The sequence below is a fragment of the Pristiophorus japonicus genome, chromosome 21, assembly GCF_044704955.1.
Source record: "Pristiophorus japonicus isolate sPriJap1 chromosome 21, sPriJap1.hap1, whole genome shotgun sequence".
Taxonomy (NCBI): domain Eukaryota; kingdom Metazoa; phylum Chordata; class Chondrichthyes; family Pristiophoridae; genus Pristiophorus; species Pristiophorus japonicus.
This window is the reverse complement of record NC_091997.1, coordinates 74,104,908-74,122,048: the sequence shown is the minus strand read 5'-3', so window position 1 is coordinate 74,122,048 and position 17,141 is coordinate 74,104,908. Positions and strand designations below refer to the sequence as shown.

Below are 17,141 nucleotides of genomic sequence, written 5' to 3'. Positions count from 1 at the left end.
ATCTTCTGTGAGGATTCGTTCTCCCATCTCCCGCCCCCGTGGAGACTTAAGTCACAAAACAGCCATAGAAGCCGAGAGTGACAGAGCCAAGCCAATACTATATGCACAGTGAAGCAATAAAAATACGTTTTCACTACAGCTTCCGTTATACTTCTTTTTTTTATGCTCTGGATCCAAGACATGAACCTCAAATCATCAATAACTTGCCTTTATATGTGCCTTTATAAGACTGAGATGTTACACCGAGGCCCCGCCTGCTCTCTCAAGTGGACGGAAAAGTTGGCACTATTGAGAAGAAGAGTTATCCCCGGCGTCCTGGGCCAATGTTTATCCATCAATCAACATAACAAGAAACAGGTTATCTGGTCATTATCATATTGCTGTTTGTGGGAGCTTGCTGTGTGCAAATTGGCTGCCGCGTTTCCCACATTACAACAGTGACTACACTCCATTGTACTTCATTGGCTGCAAAGCGCTTTGAGACAATGTGGTGCTCGCGAAAGGCGCTATATAAATGTAAGTATTTTTTTTTCAAATTCAGAGGCCCCCAAATTGGCATTCGAAGCCCGAGTCTCACATCTGGATCCCGCTGATGTGCTGCAGCCATGGGCTAACATTCCTTTCAGTGTACGGTTCTGCAGTCGATGCGCAACATAGGCGTCAAATTAAGTGGCTCCAATCTCACCTTTGTAAATGGTAATCTATTCATTCCTCATCCAATCAGGTCAATTTAGCAGCTCATTATACACTAAATACAGTCAAACCGTCTAGCCAGTGTAAATGGCATTTTTCTTATTTCATCTCCTCTCTCCCCCCCGCACCCCCCCACCCCACCCATCCTTCCCCCACATACACTCCTAATTTGATAGTGAAGAAAAAAACTTACATTTATTTACAACGGCTGTTATAACTCAGTGGCTCACACTCTCGCCCCCGAGTCACACACAGGTCTGCCTCCGAGTCCCTACAGAGACTTGAGCACATTACCCAGGCTGGTGGTCTCGGCCTTTTGGCTAAGATCATGTGTAACTGACCTGACAGGGGAGTAACCATGACCCCAACGTGGTTCTCCCTGGATCAGGAAGGTGGTTCTCCTATGCTTTTTGGAAATAGGAGGTGGGTGGGGTGGCTTGACCCATCCACCTCCACGGAGGTGTGTGGGGTTGCTGACCCATCCACCTCCATGGCACGAACCTGGTATTGCAGTACTTCCAGGAACGGTGCAGTGGCTCTAGGCCTTTTGGCTAAGAGCATTGGTGCAAAGTGATCCTTGATGTGTGCAAGGTGACCTCTGGCATTTGTAATCTGACAAGATGATCTGACAAAGAATTGGAAAGATTCCAACGAATAAATAAAAAAAAAAAATTACCCAGGCTGACACTCCCAGCACAGTGCTGAGGGAGCGCCGCACTGTCGGAGGTGCCGTCTTTCGGAGGAGACGTTCAACCGAGGCCCTGTCTGCTCTCTCAGGTGGACGCAAAGGTCCCACGGCCACTATTTCGAAAAAGAGTGGGGGGAGTTCTCCCTGGTGTCTTGCGCCAATATTTATCCCTCAACCAACGTAACAAAAAACCCCCCAGATTATCTGGTCATTATCACGTTGCTGGGAGCTTGATGTGCACAAATTGGCTGCCGCGTTTCCCACATTACAACAGTAACTGCACTCCAAAATTACGTCATTGGCTGAAAAGCGCTTTGGGACGTCTGGTGGACGTGAAAGGCGCTATAGAAATGCAAGTCTTTCTTTCATTCTAACATACAATAGGCTAGCACGGTAAAGCCAGTACATGTACTTAACAGGATCCCTCTGCACCTCTGTCTGTTTCTGCACAGAAGAATGAAATATAAATAGCCCAAGATGAGGGCTGCAGCAGCTTTGATTTGAAGCAACAGCTATTTTACATAAAATTCAAATTAAACCATCTTGTAATAACATGGCTAGCCATGACTGCACTGTGTAGTACTTACATCCTTATGATAATTCTACCATTACAGAATGGCACAGCAGCACGCTGTAAACTATTATTGTAGGCTGCCGGAATTATCACCTAATCCTCTTTTGACTCCATTTCGCACTCTTAAAGCAGTTAAAAGTGTGAAACCTGTCATTCTAATCTCACAAGCAGGCGCTGCTCATCAGCCGTGAGGTGCTGGAGCGGCGAGGATAAACAATGCCACCGGAGCAGCCCAGCCGTCTGCGAGGCGCCGCAGACGCCCGTCTGCTGAGCGTCTGATAACGACAAGCCCCTTTCTCCCTCTCGGGCTCGGGACTTGGGCGTCAGTCTTGAGCAGAGCCTGCCATTCAAGGAGACGGAGGCGAGGAGCTGGACTGCCGGGAAGCTTCAGCGTTCGATAATGAGGCTCGGTTCGAGCAGCGGAAGGAGAGGAGGAGGCCATTCGGCTGCCCGGGCCTGTTCTGCTGTTCACTTCGATCAGGGCCGATCTGTATCTTAGAAAGAAAGACTTGCATTTATATAACGCCTTTCACGGCCACCGGGTGTCTCAAATGCTGTGGAGGCTGGGTCACTGAATATATTTAAGGTGGAGATGGGCAAACTTTTGAGCGATAAGGGAGTAAAGCGTGATGGGGAGCGGGCAGGGAAGTGGCCTGTGTCCATGATCAGATCAGCCATGATCTTATTGAATGGTGGAGCAGGCTCGAGGGGCCGTATGGCCTACTCCTGCTCCTATTTCTTATATTCTTATGTTTACAGCCAATGAAGTACTTTTGAAGTGGAGTCACTGTTGTAATGTGGGCAGCCAACTTGTGCACAGCAAGCTCCCACAAACAGTGATGTGATAATGACCAGATAATCTGTTTTTGTTTTGTTGCATGAGGGATAAATATTGGCCAGGACACCGGGGAGAACTCCCCTGCTCTTCTTCAAAATAGTGCCACGGGATCTTTTACATCCACCTGAGAGGGGAGATGGGGCCATGGTTTAACGTCTCTTCCGAATGACGGTACCTCCGACAGGGCAGCGCTCCCTCAGCACTGCACTGGAGTGTCAGCCCAGATTTGTGCCCTCAAGTCTCTGGAGTGGGCTTGAACCCACAAAACTCCGACTCAGAGCCGAGGGTGCTATCCACTGAGCTATAGCTGACACTGCATCTACCCACCTTGGTTCCATATCCCTTAATACTTGCCGAGCAAAAATCTATCATGCTCAGTCTTGAAATTTTCAGCCTCATCAGGTGCGTGGAGGGGGAGTTCCAGATTTTCACTAGCCTTTGTGTGAGGAAGTGCATCCTAACATCAATGGCCTAGCTCTAATTTTAAGGTTATGCCTCCTTGTTCTGGACTCCCTCACCAGAGGAAATGGTTTCTCTCTCTATCTACCCTATCGACTCCTTTAATCAGCTAAACACCTCAAGCAGACCATCCCTTAATCATCTAATCTAACTCGGCTGCCCGTGTCCTAACTCGCACCAAGTCCCGCTCACCCATCACCCCTGTGCTCGCTGACCTGCATTGGCTCCCGGTTAAGCAACGCCTCGATTTCAAAATACTCATCCTTGTTTACAAATCCCTCCATGGCCTCGCCCCTCTGTAATCTCCTCCAGCCCCTCAACCCCGCTGGAGATGTCTGCGCTCCTCTAATTCTGCCCTCTTGAGCATCCCTGATTATAATCACTCAACCATTGGTGGCCGTGCCTTCTGTTGCCTAGGCCCCAAGCTCTGGAACCCCCTCCCTAAACTCTCCGCCTCTCTTTCCTCCTTCAAGACACTCCTTAAAACCTTCCTCTTTGACCAAGTTTGTGGTCACCTGCCCTAATTTCTCCTTATGTGGCTCGGTGTCGAATTACTGGCTTATAATATGCCTGTGAAATACCTTGGGATGTTTCACAACATTAAAGGCACTATATAAATCCTAGTTATTCTTGTTCTTTTAAATTCAAGTGGATACAAGTCCAGCCTCATAATTTAACCCTTTTAGCCCCGGTTTCATTCTGGTGAATCTGCGCTGGAGCCTGTAATTTCCTCATGGATCCAGCTTATTGAGTGTTCCTGTTATTCCTAGTTTGGTTGGTGCACGCTTTGAGAACTGGAATCTAGCTCACATTCGATTGTTGCAAATATCGCCATTATCGGAGCGGAATTTTTGCTGAATATTTGTTTTCCCTTATCAGCCCTGGGTGTTTCTCTGACTTGTGCCTCTCTCAGGAGAATACATTTCAACCAGATATTAGGAAGAATTGATTGACTTCGAGAAATAATCTCTCCAACCGGGGAGTAAAGAGAAGAGGAAATATGTTCAGAAAGCAACTGCACATGATAATGGAAGATTTAGGGTACTTGAAGAATGCATTTCGATGGATCAAATGGCCTTTTATAGTCTTTGACTCTCCTTCTTCCTTCTTAGGTGTCAGCCGTGGCTCAGTGGGTAGCACTCTCGACTCAGATGCAAACGGTTGTGGGTTCAAGTCCCACTTGAGGCTGACACTCCAGTGCAGTGCTGAGGGAGTGCTGCACTGTCGGAGGTGCCGTCTTCCCGATGAGCCGTTAAACCGAGGCCCTGCCTACCCTCTCAGGTGCATGTAAAAGATCCCATGGCACTATTTCGAAGAAGAGCAAGGGGAGTTACCCTCAGTGTCCTGGCCAATATTTCATCTCGAAATCAACATCACTAAAAAAACAGTTTACCCTCTCATTATATCATTGCTATTTGTGAGAGCTTGCTGTGTGCAAATTGGCTGCCGCGTTTCCTATGTTACAACAGTGACTGCACTCCAAAAGTACTTAATTGGCTGTAAAGCGCTTTGGCATCCCACGGTCGTGAAAGGCACGATATAAATGCAAGTTATTTTGTGCTTATTTTATTCCGTCTTATGTTGTATGTATATGCTGGGCTTCTCAGACTGTTGGATCTGCTCCAACTACACCACAATACAAACACTCGAGACAACAAACTTTCACTTCTGGTTCCTTAGCTTCTTTTTATGGCCAGTCAAGGTCTCTAAAAGCCAGATGTAATGTATGCACCTGTTCACATGCTTGTAGCGCTGTTGAGGCCATTAACCAGTCCAGGCAGCGGACGGTCGAGGGGATCGTTCAGCCCGACTGCCTGCCTCTCTTCCGTGGTTACATCCGAGCCAGGGTGTCCCTGGAGATAGAGTGCGTGGTGTCCACCGGTACGCTTCCGCATGATGCACCAGAGGGACTGGAGTGCATCATTTCAACCGGGAAGAGAATTTTAATTTGATTTCATTTGATTTGATTTGACAAAGGTTCCCTTCATGTTAAATTGTTAATTTGTGTTTTTGGTGACCTCAAAAAAAAATAAAGGAGGCACTTGATTGAAGGTTTCCGGAGTGTGACCCCGCCTTTAATCAGGGGGCACTTGCATTAATGTTCCTACACAAAATAGTTGTAGAGCTGTTGAGGCCATTAACAGGTCCAGGCAGCAGGCGGTCAAGGTGGTCGTTCAGCCCGACTGCCTGCCTCTCTTCTGCGGCTACTTTCACGCCAGGGTGTCCCTGGAGATGGAGCACGCAGTGTCCACTGGTACGCTTGTGGCCTTCAGCGAGAGGTGGGCGCCGGAGGGACTGGAGTACATCATCACCCCCGGCAACCAAATTTTAATTTGACCGTTGGAGGTTCACAAAGTTGTATTTGTTAATTTGTCGGTTCTGGTGCCCCTTTGATAAGAGGGCACTCGTTTTTATCATTTAATTAAAATAGTTGTAGAGCTGTTGGGTTGGAAGTGGCTTAGTCAGTCATGTGATGTCTCACGAGACTCAATAAAACCCCAGCCAGTTGGGTTTGGGGGATCCACAGTGAGGCAGGTGGTTGTGAGCCTAGTGGATGAACTGGTAATGTGTAGTGTGATTGTTAAACCTTTTGCTAATAAACCAACTGGTTCTTGACAGCAATGTGTTGCGATGAATTCTTAAATAACAAACCCATGAAGCAAATACATTAAACCAGACACCAGCTTAAAACCTCCCAAGAGTTAAAGAAAATTAAAGTCGTGCTGGTAGAAACGGTTTAAAAAAAAAGGATCTGAGGTTCAGGAAAATGAGCACAGCGGAGAAATAAAAAGGGGGCAAGGTACAAGCAATCTTTTTCATGCGAAGAGTTCTTATGATGTGGAAACTGGTAGCGGCCCCAGCAATCAAGATACGTTAAGGGAAAATGTGATCATTACTTTGAAGGAAGATGTTGAAGTGTACGGAGAAAGTGAAGAAAAATGGGATTAGACAATGATCATCATCATGTCATCATCATAGGCAGTCCCTCGAAATCGAGGAAGAATTGCTTCCACTCTAAAAGTGAGTTCTCAGGTGACTGTACAGTCCAATACGGGAATTACAGTCTCTGACTGCAATCTGGCTACAATCAGCGCAAACACAATGGTCCAATTTGCCTCCTTCAGTGTCAAAATTCCCATGATTCCTCAAAGTGGGCTGCACTCCAGCGAGGGACTGCAAGGAATGAATGACTAGAGTACAAAGATTTGCGAGTGAGTGCTTCTCTTAAATATGAGGTCAAGGTCATCTCATGTGAAAACCTGGTGGACCTGACTTAAAGGTATTATATTGCGGGCAGTACAGAGTGCGAATTCTAACAAAGGGCAAAGAGATTTTTTTTCAAATTGCATTCGTTCTATTATGCTTTGTGGAAAAGGATCTTAGTTGAAAGCATTTAAAAAAAAAATATTTTCATTCAGAAATTGAACTCAAAACTGTTATGGTCCTCCTCTCTACCTTGCTTTCCTCCTTGAAGACGCTCCTTAAAACATACCTCTTTGACCCAAGCTTTTGGTCACCTGCGATAATTTCCACCTATGCGTCAATTTTTAAAAATCTCATCATACTCCTGTGAAGTGCCTTGGGATGTTTCACTACGTTAAAGGCGCTATATAAATGCAGGTTGTTGTTGTTGATAGTTCAAAGGGTAAAGATATTGCCCAGTGTGGTGTTGAACCGTAAGGTGTGGGGAAGGTTGCAGGCTCAATGTCCGTGTTGAGATTTAAAAAAAAAGACTTGCATTTATATAGCGTCATTCACATCTGCAGAATGTCCTAAAGCGCTTTACAGCCAATGAGGTGCTTTTTGAAGTGAAGTCGTTCCTGTCATAAGAAACAGGGCAGCCAATTTGCGCACAGCAAGCTCCCACAAACAGAAAATGAGATATATGACCAGATAATCTGTTTTAGTGATGTTGATTGAGGGATAAATATTGGCCCAGGACACCGGGGATAACTTCCCCTATTCTTATTTTAAAGCAGTACCATGGGGTCCTTTGCGGACATCTGAGAGAGCAGACGGGGCCTTGGTTTAATGCCTGACTCGAAAGATGGCACCTCCGACAGTGCGGCGCTCCCTCAGCACTGCACTGGGAGTGTCAGCCTAGATTTATGTGCTCAAGTCTCTGGAGTGGGATTTGAACCCACAACCTTCCGACTCAGAGGCGAGAGAGTGCTACCCACTAGACAACCTGGGCAGCAAGTGGCACATTCTAGCCACCGTCTCGGTAAAGAAGTTTCTCCTGAATTCCTCACTGGATTGAAGAACAAAAGAAATAGGAGAAGGAGTAGGCCAGGATACCAAAATGTATGGAATATCCAATGCTGCCATTCCCCAGGATGGTAGTGCATCAGAGGAACATATAGGTTATTTTGCAGAGAAGTTATATACCCCATTGATCCAACTAGACACCAGATGCTCCTGATCCTGCCTTGCATGTGTAGTTTTGTTGCTCCCACTAGCTGTATAAATATATCAGATTCTAGTTGGTTGCAAACTGGGCCTCCTTCGAGAGGAGGTCGTGACGTTTGATTAATCACTCATGAAACAAGTAAAAGAAGTAATTATGTTTACTCCAGCTGGCTGGCTTTCCCTTCATACCCAAGCGCAGTTTAGCGCCAGTGAAAAAAGGTTAATGAAGGAAAATCAAGAGCCAGCCAATGTCAGAGGATTTGCCGGTCGGAATGGTCTATCTCGGCAGATTTCTCACCCTGGAGATCAGAGAGAAGGTTAAAAAGTGCCCGAGATGTCCGCCCCTTCTTCACATTAAACAGCCAACAATCCCGGCCCACCCCTTATATTGAAACAAATCTGCCGTCAGCATCACATAAATCACCAGCGCACAATGTATCACCGGAGCCAAGTCATAGTGTACAGCATCAGTTCTTCAAATGACCCCTCTCTTATCGCGCTGACTGCTGCGTGCAAGGTGATTCAGGCATTCCATTCCTTTCTGTTCGAGAGACGCTGATAATGTCACCAGAGATAGATACAGATCCACACAGCCAACATCAACAGTTAGCTTATCGGGCTGCCTTCCTCAAAGCAGGAATTAAATCTCCTCCTTTTAACTACCCCCTGCACAACAAGACACACATACACACACTCATCCAAATTGTCCATTCGACTCTCAGTTCTTCTCTTCCCATTTGACCTCGAGTGTTTCGACCCCATAATTTTTTTTCTTCTTCATCTAACAAGACGGCATTTTACGAGTCTTTTTTATTAAGGTTACAGTAATCTGAAGTAAAGGCTGCTATAAATTTTTCTCCCTACTGGATTTAGGGCCGTGCAGTGACAACGGAGATGTTCCTCTCAGACAGCCCAGGGGAAAGCCCAAGAGCAAACGCACACTGACATATAAACATCTCGGCCACTCTTCCTGTTTAAAGAAACACATTGCAGGTTTGGGGTTTTTTTTTTTGGTGGCTTTTCGCAGTCGGTTGTGACACAGTCCCCCCCGCCATAACAAAAAAAAAACACCTCTATTCCAGATTCACCAGCGACTTTGCAGTGAGAAAAGCTGCCTTATCACTTGCACTGGTATCAGAAGCCGACGTCTTCTGTTGCTGGATCAGGTTCCAGTCGATAGTCAGATGCTTGGCCGTTCTCTGTGCTTTGAAAATATATTTCAAACGGGTGATTTTGTTTGGGGAAAATCTGTAGGAAATTAAATGTCACACGTTGTGATCATGCAGAAGTGAGGAGAGAAAAAATAAACTTTCTTTTGCCTTCTCATTCCTGCATGCTCTCTCTCTCTCTTTCTCTCAATGATGGATACATTCTTCTTGCTCTGTCATTTATCATCTCTAATGATGCTCGATATCTCTCTATCGTTCAGTGATGAACACCTCCTTTCTCGGTCACAGACTATTTCCCTGCCTTTCTGAAGCCTCAGCTGTCTGCTCTGGGGGTTTATGCGGGTGCTGAAGATCCGATGGCACTGGCGACCTAGCCCACAATTCCCCTCCCGACACCGTGCCCAAAAGCAGCTCGACAGAGCAGCCACCTCACTGGTCGCCTGTGCGACCTGGCTGCGCGCACGTTGCCTGTCACAGCTCTCCGCCGAGCAACAGTGACTGCACCTCGAAAGTAATTTGGTGCGTAAGAAATCGTGAATCGGAAGAAATAGCTCGTGACCAAAAAGTCTCTTCAGACTGGCATTAGAATTGAAGATGCATTCCACGGTAGAATAGCTGAAGCTACCTGAAAATCGTAAACATAAATAACTGATAACAGGCAGCTCCAAACATCTGAAGGCCAAAAATGGCCTGTCTGACTCCAATCTGGGGAGGATTAAATGCAAAGGGGAGGGTTTCACCCAAAAGTTGAGACAAAGATCTCGACATATCATTGGTTAAATGGCCCTGCCAATGTCCTACACCAGGCCTACCCTTAAAAAGAGAATAAAAGAAAGACCTAGAGAATGTTTCAGGGTAGACGGTGAAGATAAGAACTGTTCGTGCCACCAGCCGATCGGGACTAATACCAACTACTTGTCATGGTCGAATGTCTGTCCTGATTGTGTGTTGCGTTTGACTATATTTGAACGCTCCCTTAATAAAGTGCCTTATAACTCCTAAGACCCTTTGGGTATCTGTGTGTGACCTGTGATCCTAATCTTACAGGCAGTGGTGGTGACATACTTTAGAATGTCCACTGACGTTATCAGACTATATAAGTGCAAGTTCTTTAGGATGGCATGTTTGGACGACTAAGAGAGAAACGCTTCGAGGAGCACTAACCATTGATTGCGCCTGCAATAAAAAAGAAATCAGTAAAGTTGTGCAAGAGAGAGTGAGATTGCAGGCCAGAGGTGGGAGAAGGATCACGAGCGAATGTTGGACTGAGAGATGCGACTTGTAGACCCAGAGGTCTAATTCTATTCTAACAAGCAGTTAAATTGTTGCTGCAAGTCCCTAGCATTTGACTTCTCAATGCCCCCCCAGACAAACAACGTCAACTTTCATTTAAGACGCTCCTTAAAACCTACCTTTTTGACCAAGGTTTTGGTCACCTGCCCTAATACTGTAACTCCTTCTGTGGCTCGGTGGCAAATTTTGTGAAGCACCATAGGACATTTTACTACGTCATAGGCGCTATATAAATGCAGCGCCAGCAACAACAATTTGCATATATCGAGCGCCTCTGACATAATATAACATCCCAAGGCGCTTCACAGGATCGGTTCTCAAACAAATGCTGACATCAAACCCCACAAGGAGTTATTTAGGACAGCTGACCAAAAGCTTGGTCAGAGAAGTAGGTCTTCAGGAGCGACTTAAAAGGGGAAAGAAAGGTAGGGAGAGAGAGAGTGTTCGGGAGGGAGTTCCAGAGCTCGGGGTCTGGGCAGCTGAAGGCACGGCCACCAATGGTAAGAATTGGGGATGTACAGGAGGCCAGGATTGGAGGAGCGCAGAATCGGAGGAGGCAATGTCCCCCTAATTTTGGTTTTTGGGTGCGTGGTCCCCTTTAATGGGCTGTGCGGCCCATTCAAAGTTTCACGGGTGCAAGAAATTTCACATTGGCACAGTCGATCCCGGGCCGCGCGGCTGAGCGGGAACGTCGGTGGTGGGGCTGGAGGAGATGAGAGAGCTAGGGAGCGACGAGGCCGTGGAGGGATTGCAAGTCAGGGACCATCATTTCGAAATCGAGGTGTTGCTGGGCACGGGAGCCAGTGTAGGTCAGCAAGCGCTGGGGTGATGGATGAATGGCTCGGTGCGAAATTTGCAAAGTCAGGCTAGCAGCAGTTCTGAGTGTTTAGCTTGCGTTTTAACACTGACAGAGCTAAGACGTGCATGATGAAGTAGTTTACGAATGACTGTTGTCCCCAGGGTGTTGTGTTATAGCTTGCGAGACCACACAAAATATGAATATAGTGATATTATATTACTGCACACAATACAGCGCGAGCACATAATTTGGTAGCACTTCCAACCCAAGTCCCAGTTCAGTGACAGGACCACTAGAAATTTTACTGCCGTAATGTTTGATGACTTTTTTTCCCCCTGCAGACTTTATACTGTATTGTCCTGTGAATTTATGAGTTAAGAAAAAACTAATTTCTCCTGAGTTCTTAAGCTAGCCTCCTGACAGGCTGACAAAGAGCTAGGCTGCACGCGAATAGCCCCACTGTGTTCTCAGTTTAGATAAAGGCAAACTATTTTTGATGGGACTTGCAATCTTGCTGCGCCCTACAGGGTGTAATTTGACCAATAATGTCATGTTTTAAGATAGCGCTATTTGGCATGCGCAGGACTGAAGATGCAGCCAGCATCGATTCCAAGGCATACTCTTTGCCCCAGAGGTGAAATATAGCTCCTTTCATTTGCACCCACCCAGCAACAACTATTTGTATTTATATAGCACGGAAAGCATGTGTCAGCTGTGGCTCAGTGGGTCGCACCCTCACTGCTGAGTCCGCAGGCTGTGGGTTCAAGTCCCACTCCAGGGACTTGAGCAGATAAATCTAGGCTGACACTCCCAGTGCAGTGCTGAGCGAGTGCTGCACTGTCAGAGGTACCGTCTTTTGGATGAGATGTTAAACCGAGGCCCCGTTTGCTCTCTCAGGTAGATGTAAAAGATCCCATGGCACTATTTTGAAGAGGAGCAGGGAAGTTATTCCCGGTGTCCTGGGGCCAATATTTATCCCTCAATCAGCATAACAAATAACAGATTATCTGGTCATTATCACATTGCTGTCTGTGGGAGCTTGCTGTGCGCAAATTGGCTGCTGCGTTTCCCACATTACAACAGTAACTACACTCCAAAAATACTTCATTGGCTGTAAAGCACTTTGAGACGTCCGGTGGTCGTGAAATGGACTATATAAATGCAAGTCTGGGGGAGGTGGGACCAGTACAAACCGGACGGTCTGCACCTGGGCAGGACCGGAACAAATGTCCTAGGGGGAGTGTTTGCTAGTGCTGTTGGGGAGGAGTTAAACTAATATTGCAGGGGGATGGGAAACTATGCAGGGAGACAAAAATGAGGTAAAAGCAAAAGACAGAAAGGAGATGAGGAAAAGTGGAGGGCAGAGAAACCCAAGGCAAAGGACAAAAAGGGCCACTGTACAGCAAAATTCTAAAAGGACAAAGGGTGTTAAAAAAGCAAGCCTGAAGGCTTTGTGTCTTAATGCAAGGAGTATCCGCAATAAGGTGGATGAATTAACTGTGCAAATAGATGTTAACAAATATATGTGATTGGGATTACGGAGACGTGGCTCCAAGATGATCAGGGCTCGGAACTCAACATCCAGGGGTATTCAACATTCAGGAAGGATAGAATAAAAGGAAAAGGAGGTGGGATAGCATTGCTGGTTAAAGAGGAGATTAATGCAATAGTTAGGAAAGACATTAGCTTGGATGATGCGGAATCTATATGGGTAGAGCTGCAGAACACTAAAGGGCAAAAATCGTTAGTGGGAGTTGTGTACAGACCTCCAAACAATAGTAGTGATGTTGGGGAGGGTATCAAACAGAAAATTAGGAGTGCATGCAATAAAGGTGCAGCAGTTATAATGGGTGACTTTAATATGCACATAGATTGGGCCAGCCAAACTGGAAGCAATACGGTGGAGGAGGATTTCCTGGAGTGCATAAGGGATGGTTTTCTAGACCAATATGTCGAGGAACCAACTAGGGGGGAGGCCATCTTAGACTGGGTGTTGTGTAATGAGAGAGGATTAATTAGCAATCTCATTGTGCGAGGCCCCTTGGGGAAGAGTGACCATAATATGGTGGAATTCTGCATTAGGATGGAGAATGAAACAGTTAATTCAGAGACCATAGTCCAGAACTTAAAGAAGGGTAACTTTGAAGGTATGAGGCATGAATTGGCTAAGATAGATTGGCTAATGATACTTAAGGGGTTGACTGTGGATGGGCAATGGCAGACATTTAGAGACCGCATGGATGAATTACAACAATTGTACATTCCTGTCTGGCATAAAAATAAAAAAGGGAAGGTGGCTCAACCGTGGCTATCTAGGGAAATCAGGGATAGTATTAAAGCCAAGGAAATGGCATACAAACTGGCCAGAAATAGCAGCGAACCTGGGGACTGGGAGAAATTTAGAACTCAGCAGAGGAGGACAAAGGGTTTGATTAGGGCAGGGAAAATGGAGTACGAGAAGAAACTTGCAGGGAACATTAAGGCGGATTGCAAAAGTTTCTATAGGTATGTAAAGAGAAAAAGGTTAGTAAAGACAAACGTAGGTCCCCTGCAGTCAGAATCAGGGGAAGTCATAACGGGGAACAAAGAAATGGCAGACCAATTGAACAAGTACTTTGGTTCAGTATTCACTAAGGAGGACACAAACAACCTTCCGGATACAAAAGTGGTCAGAGGGTCTAGTAAGGAGGAGGAACTGAGGGAAATCTTTATTAGTCGGGAAATTGTGTTGGGGAAATTGATGGGATTGAAGGCCGATAAATCCCCAGGGCCTGATGGACTGCATCCCAGAGTACTTAAGGAGGTGGCCTTGGAAATAGCGGATGCATTGACAGTCATTTTCCAACATTCCATTGACTCTGGATCAGTTCCTATCGAGTGGAGGGTAGCCAATGTAACCCCACTTTTTAAAAAAGGAGGGAGAGAGAAAGCAGGGAATTATAGACCGGTCAGCCTGACCTCAGTAGTGGGTAAAATGATGGAATCAATTATTAAGGATGTCATAGCAGCGCATTTGGAAAATGGTGACATGATAGGTCCAAGTTAGCATGGCTTTGTGAAAGGGAGATCATGCTTGACAAATCTTCTGGAATTTTTTGAGGATGTTTCCAATAAAGTGGACAAAGGAGAACCAGTTGATGTGGTATATTTGGACTTTCAGAAGGCTTTCGACAAGGTCCCACACAGGAGATTAATGTGCAAAGTTAAAGCACATGGGATTGGGGGTAGTGTGCTGACATGGATTGAGAACTGGTTGTCAGACAGGAAGCAAAGAGTAGGAGTAAATGGTTACTTTTTGGAATGGCTAGTGGGGTACCTCAGGGTTCTGTGCTGGGGCCCCAGTTGTTTACATTGTACACTAATGATTTAGACGAGGGGATTAAATGTAGTATCTCCAAATTTGCGGATGACACTAAGTTTGTTGGCAGTGTGAGCTGCGAGGAGGATGCTATGAGGCTGCAGAGTGACTTGGATAGGTTAGGTGAGTGGGCAAATGCGTGGCAGATGAAGTATAATGTGGATAAATGTGAGGTTATCCACTTTGGTGGTAAAAACAGAGAGACAGACTATTATCTGAATGGTGACAGATTAGGAAAAGGGAAGGTGCAACGAGACCTGGGTGTCATGGTACATCAGTCATTGAAGGTTGGCATGCAGGTACAGCAGGCGGTTAAGAAAGCAAATGCATGTTGGCCTTCATAGCGAGGGGATTTGAGTACAGGGGCAGGGAGGTGTTGCTACAGTTGTACAGGGCCTTGGTGAGGCCACACCTGGAGTATTGTGTACAGTTTTGGTCTCCTAACTTGAGGAAGGACATTCTTGCTATTGAGAGAGTGCGGCGAAGATTCACCAGACTGATTCCCGGGATGGTGGGACTGACCTATCAAGAAAGACTGGATCAACTGGGCTTGTATTCACTGGAGTTCAGAAGAGTGAGAGGGGACCTCATAGAAACGTTTAAAATTCTGACGGGTTTGGACAGGTTGGATGCAGGAAGAATGTTCCCAATGTTGGGGAAGTCCAGAACCAGGGGTCACAGTCTAAGGATAAGGGGTAAGCCATTTAGGACCGAGATAAGGAGAAACTTCTTCACCCAGAGAGTGGTGAACCTGTGGAATTCTCTACCACAGAAAGTAGTTGAGGCCAATTCACTAAATATATTCAAAAGGGAGTTAGATGAAATCCTTACTACTCGGGGGATCAAGGGGTATGGCGTGAAAGCAGGAAGGGGGTACTGAAGTTTCATGTTCAGCCATGAACTCATTGAATGGCGGTGCAGGCTAGAAGGGCTGAATGGCCTGCTCCTGCACCTATTTTCTATGTTTCTATGTTTCTAAGTCTTTCTTTCTTTAATGTAGTAAAACGTCCCGAGGCGTTTCACAGGAGCGTTATCAAACAAAATTTGACACCGAGCCACAGAAGGAGATATTAGGACAGGTGACCAAAAGCTTGGTCAAAGAGGTAGGTTTTAAGCAGCGTCTTAATGGAAAAGACAGAGAGGCGGAGAGGATTAGGGAGAGAATTCCAGAGCTTAGGGCCCAGGCAGCTGAAAGCACCGCCACCAACGGTGTAACAATTAAAATAGGGGATGGGCAAGAGGCCAGAATTGGAGGAGCGCAGAGATCTTCGGAGGCTTCCAGTTCAACACCCCACACGACCAGCTCCTGACTGGGGCAGAGAGAGCATCTCTGGTGTTTGCTGCCCCAAAAGGCTGTGGGTGTCCAGTCGTTGAGTATATTTAAGACAGAGATCGATAGACTTTTGGACTCTATGCAATCAGGGGATATGGGGGATAGGGCAGGATAGTGGAGTTGAGGTCGAAGATCAGCCATGATCTTATTGAATGGCGGAGAAGGCTCGAGGGGCCAAATGGCCTACTCCTGCTCTGATTTCTTATGTTCTTATGTAGTGTGGAAATGGCCAAGGAGGAAGGTTTGGTACCAAATCCAGCTGCAATGAAAAGAGTTCTGGCACGGTCATGGATTAAAACCAAGCCCCAGTTATCTTCACTCCCATGATTCTGTCCTATCCCCATATCCCTTGATTTCATAGAGTCCAAAAATCTATCGATCTCTGTCTTGAATATACTCAATGCCTGAGCATCCACAGCCCTTTGGGGCAAAGAACTCCAGAGATGCTCTCTCTGTCCCCCAGTCACGAGCTGGTGGGGTGGGATGATGAAGTGGGAGCCTCCCAAGATCTCTGCGCTCCTCCAATTCTAGCCTCTTGCGCATACCCTATTTTAATCGCTCCGTTGGAAATCCCTTTAGCAAGGCTATATGGGTCTCAAACTACCCTGGCACAGTGACCCTAATTAAAGCTTTTAGCTCTTTGCATACATGCTGACTCCTTGCGTGAAATATGGGCTTCAGTATTTGGAGATCATTGCCCACTTCTCCACATTTTCCCCAAATTACCCGCCACCATCCCAGCAAAACCCCAAGAGGTAGAAAAGGCCATCCGTCAGATCAAGAACAACAAGGCATCAGGGGCAAATGGAATCCCCGCTGAGGCATTAAAGTATGGCGGAGAGGCACTATTGGCGCGAATGCATGACCTCATCTCTCTCATCTGGAAGGAGGAGAGCATTCCTGGAGATCTCAGAGATGACGTAATCGTGACTATCTTTAAAAAAGGGGACAATCCAACTGCGGCAGCGACAGAGGTATCGCCCTGCTGTCGGCCACTGGGAAAGTCATCGCTAGAGTCCTCCTCAACCGTCTTCTCCCTGTGGCTGAAGAGCTCCTCCCGGAGTCACAATGCGGATTCCGTCCACTAAGGGGTACAACGGACATGATCTTCACCGCGCGACAACTGCAAGAGAAATGCAGGGAACAGCACCAACCCTTGTACATGGCCTTCTTTGACCTCACAAAGGCTTTTGACACTCAACCGTGAGGGACTATGTCCGGACCGGGGTCAAGCAGGGCTGCGTCATCGCTCTTCTCGATCTTCTTCGCTGCAATGCTCCATCTCACATGCTCCCTACATTGTGGGCAACACCCTGGTGAAGAGAAAGTGTCTGGAAGACTCATGTGCCACTGGCTACAACAGGAATGATGCATTTATATAGCGACTTTCACAATGGCTGGACGTCTCAAAGCGCTTTACAGCCAATAAAGTACTTTTGGAGTGTAGTCACTGTTGTAATGTGGGAAACGTGGCAACCAACTTGCGCACAGCAAGCTCCCACAAACAGCAATGTGATAACGACCAGA

General features: G+C 46.5%; 1 protein-coding gene and 1 non-coding gene across 51 annotated transcripts in view; one reads left to right on the top strand and one right to left on the bottom strand.

The window, feature by feature from the left end:
- Positions 1-17,141, bottom strand: part of LOC139233716 (CUGBP Elav-like family member 4) — an 831,346-nt gene that overhangs the window by 366,459 nt on the left and 447,746 nt on the right. The window lies entirely within an intron of this gene.
- Positions 993-1,190, top strand: LOC139234256 (U2 spliceosomal RNA). The gene has a single exon (XR_011588306.1). It is a non-coding gene; the product is annotated as a U2 spliceosomal RNA (small nuclear RNA).